This window comes from Physella acuta, unplaced genomic scaffold (genome assembly GCF_028476545.2).
Source record: "Physella acuta isolate Inbredline_101_S28 unplaced genomic scaffold, ASM2847654v3 ptg001772l, whole genome shotgun sequence".
In the NCBI taxonomy this organism is placed as follows: Eukaryota; Metazoa; Mollusca; class Gastropoda; family Physidae; genus Physella; species Physella acuta.
The window spans coordinates 69,560-74,067 of NW_026733282.1; the positions used below are offsets into that span (position 1 = coordinate 69,560).

General features: G+C 33.0%; 1 pseudogene; it reads right to left on the reverse strand.

Moving 5' to 3' along the window:
- Positions 1-687: 687 nt before the first annotated feature.
- LOC131930421 (small ribosomal subunit protein eS17-like) lies at positions 688-4,237 on the reverse strand (annotated as a pseudogene).
- Between the last annotated feature and the right edge of the window lie 271 nt (positions 4,238-4,508).

A 4,508-nucleotide genomic window follows, 5' to 3' on the forward strand; every position in this document is an offset into this window, starting at 1 on the left:
ATCATAAAGCATTTATGACAATTAATGTCAAAAAAATATAAACGTTTTGGGAAGAAAAAGAGGCTAGACAATAAAATATATTGCAAAGTTGTAAATGATCTACGAAAAATAAAATGTAAAATTGTTATCATGTCTATCTCTATGCAAAAAAAAAATTAAATTTGCTGAACTTAAACAATTTTAATGACTAGCAGTAAGTTGTCTCCCTTAGTTTTTTAGTCTATTTGGTAGAAATTAAACTACTAATATTAGATTTTACAATTCTAGATTTGTTCAACACTGTTGTAGAATGCCTATTATGTTTAATAGTGTTACCTTGAAATACGATTTTAATTCCTTCTTTAGCATTGCCCGTACATCAAATTGCTCGTGTATCAAGGCGATTTTCCTCATTGAAGAAATCAATTAAAATGCCAAGTATCCGCTGTGTCTCCAAATGCAACCCCGATTGTTTTGTTACGTATTTTAAAAAGAATAATTGTGTATCTATAAATCAAAGTTTGTGTTTAATAAAACATCAAATGATAATTCAATTATATAATCTGAAAATATATAATATACAACATGAAAATGATAAAAAAAAAAAACTTAATTTGATTTGATTTTAGTTTTTTTTTTTTTAAATCTTGATTGTCTAGAATAAAGAGGGACCGATGAAAGTATTGCCACTGAGCAAACTGGTAAAACTCAAGCTCCTGGTCCATCAGAGTCTGAACAAAATCCAACCACCTCTACAAGTGAGTCTTGACCATCAGTTTCATAAACAAAAAAAGGAAAACAAGATGTGGATGATTCTCTAAAAAGGAAAACAAGATGTGGATGATTCTCTAAAAAAGAAAACAAGATGTGGATGATTCTCTAAAAAAAAAGTACCAGTGAGGGAGCAACTCCACTGTTTATGGTGTAAATCTTGTATTAATACCGCTTTACACCATATACAATTAAAACTAATTGTGAAGCACACAACCTACACAAAGATGTAATTATATTGCAACTGCTGGAAGAAAAGCAGTTGCACTCAAACAAAAACGAAACACACGAGGTTGGGGGAGGGGTGGGGTATAATGTCCCAGATAGTTGTTTATATTGTTGTCGAGCCACATCGTCTTGTGCGCCATTCATCTGGTTTCCTGTCTCTGGACATCAACACAGGCTATACAAATAAAATAATCCAGGACCAACATGTTCCTAAACCTTATGCAATAATGGTTAATTTATAAATAACACTGTCATCTAGTCCATCTGAAAATGACAGAAAATGTAATCAATATTATACCTTATAACATAGATATAACTTAAAAAAAAAAAAAAAAAAAATTATGTAATATTCAAATCAATACACCTTGATCGTATATCAAGCAACTTCATTAATCCTTACGCCTAATAATAACCACATGATGTACCATTAAAACATCAAATAAAGAAATACTTACATTAAATACCAGAACTCAATATTTAAGGATCTCATAGCCAATCGATACAATAAAGTAAAACAATGAAAACTAAATCAGAACTATCAACACTTCCATTAAAGTCCCGATCAGAATAAACAATTAGCCGATTCAGTAGATGTTTTCCACAGAGTATTAATATATTTTATTGTTTTATCTTTTATTTTTATTTTTTAACTGGTGTCTATTCTGGTGTCTATTCCTTAAGCCTTAAAATAAAAAAAATATAAAAATATATAAAAAGGACTGCATCCCCTGTCTCGACAACAACAGAAACAAATCCATTTAATCCTAAGCTGAAAAACCACAGGCAAACATGGGTAGAGATAAAAGACCGGTGAAGTGGAAACAATATTAGAAACAGTCATCATAATCTGGTACGTGCATATGCTTACATAGAATGGAGGGTCAGGCCGTTGATTTTGTTTATGAAACAGAGAAGTATAAACACTGTCTTCAAGGCTCTTGGGCAATTAATGGAAAACAACTCACATTACACACCATTCCTCTAATCAACCACCAACAAGTGAAGACAGTTGGGGGTTTAGCCATTGCAGAGAAAGGACATGTAGCCTATATTTTTTAGTGTATTAATACCTAGTATTAGTGATTGATAATTAAAGTTCTAGTTATATTTCGATGATCGGAATTGTTGGAATTATTAGTGTCGTCGGAAATAAGAGTGTTCCCGTCCGCATCACATGTTTATAGTTGGAATGTTAGTAATAGAAGTAGTCATCATATATATCGCATACATCCCTAAACCCACCACACCCAAGTTTGACGCTTTTTAAAAAACCGAAAGAGAATCTAGCGGTAGAGAGCTAGATTGCCAACCCGTAGGTCTCGAGTTCGAATCGGTGTTCAAGTCAGTAGACCGTCCCTGAGTCCACCCAACTCTTATGGGTACCTAACTTACGTTAGGGAAAGTAAAGGCGGCTGGGCGTATTGCTGACCTCACTGTAATGTGTGTATCGTGATGTGTGTAATTGTTATGTAGAATGTATCGTGATGTGTGTAATTGTTATGTAGAATTACCATGTTATTATAATGTAAACATACATTGTTCAAAAATAAAATTCTTTACATTCTTTTAGTTTAAGTTACTTCCCATTAACTTTTTAAAAAGAAGATAAGGGAACTAACTTAACAATTTGATTTAAAATTATGTTAAAAGTATTTGTTATATAACTCAAAATTACATGTAATGCTTGATATGAAAGTAAGAGTGAGATTAAAATTATTATTATAAAAAGTATGTCAAAAGTATATGTTTCATGAAGATTAGATTTAACAAATGACACAACTTGAAACAGAAAACTGCTTGCGTAATTAAATGATATATTTCAAGACACTTGAACAATTCGATTAAATAGTGTTCCCTGCCAATTACCGACTTTTCCCTGCTTGAATATAGGCTACTCATTTTTGTATTCACTTTAAAAAAGTGTACATACTGAATTGTTACAACAACAGTATTCAGTGGACAAGTGAAAATTAAACAAATTCCGTAAATTAAATGTCTGAGCCTAAGACACGTCTTAGATATGGTGCTTTAAAACGTACACAGTATACGTGAGTGCTATAGGCCTAGTAGAAATAAATCCAGATAAAGGCCAAATTTGACTCTTTTATTAGGGATTTATTTTGCTTTATTATTTTGTTATTACCAAACTAGTGTTCCTAGCAAGGGTAGGAGTTGGTTGTGTCATTTGTAGATGAGAGACGTTGGTAAAGTTAAGAGCCTTCAACATCTCCTATGTAACTTAATCAATCTCAAGTATATCAAGTTCCAGGGCTGATATCTCAGGTACATAGTTATCTCTTCTCTCTTTCTTTTTCTTGAAGTTTAATAGAGATGTTGCGAACTGGGCCTTTCTGGATCCTCTTGATCAATTGTGTAACAAACCCTGAGCTTGTTGCTTGGTACAATGGCTATTTCTTCACATACTCTCTTGTTGCTTGGTACAATGGCTATTTCTTCACATACTCTCTTGTTGCTTGGTACAATGGCTATTTCTTCACATACTCTCTTGTTGCTTGGTACAATGGCTATTTCTTCACATACTTGTTGCTTGGTACAATGGCTATTTCTTCACATACTCTCTTGTTGCTTGGTACAATGGCTATTTCTTCACATACTCTCTTGTTGTTTGGTACAATGGCTATTTCTTCACATACTCTCTTGTTGCTTGGTACAATGGCTATTTCTTCACAGACTCTCTTGTTGCTTGGTACAATGGCTATTTCTTCACATACACTCTTGTTGCTTGGTACAATGGCTATTTCTTCACATACTCTCTTGGTGCTTGGTACAATGGCTATTTCTTCACATACTCTCTTGTTGCTTGGTACAATGGCTATTTCTTCACATACTCTCTTGTTGCTTGGTACAATGGCTATTTCTTCACATACTCTCTTGTTGCTTGGTACAATGGCTATTTCTTCACATACTCTCTTGTTGCTTGGTACAATGGCTATTTCTTCACATACTCTCTTGTTGCTTGGTACAATTTCTATTTCTTCACATACTCTCTTGTTGCTTGGTACAATGGCTATTTCTTCACATACTCTCTTGTTGCTTGGTACAATGGCTATTTCTTCACATACTCTCTTGTTGCTTGGTACAATGGCTATTTCTTCACATACTCTCTTGTTGCTTGGTACACTGGCTATTTCTTCATATACTCTCTTGGTGTGAAAGTCAGCTATAAGCCTGGTGTAATATTGGTCAATAAACACTCTGGCAGCCTTTTTCACTGTTTTGGTCCTCACACGAGCCATTTTGGTTGTACATAAGCGTTTAAAAATGAAAGAGTTTTAAATCAATATTCTAGTAAATGTATATATGCACTATTAAAATAAAGTATTAGGTTGTCTTAAAATTTGTAATTAATGTTGTTGTTAGTTTTACTTACAATACATTTCTACGGCAAAATAAGTAATGCTACGTAATAACGACTATTTGAAACTAGTTGTTATAAGGAACCGTTTGTGTTCTATTATTTAAAATAAACATACCATCCCTGCTTTTATAAATATGGAACAATTGAATAT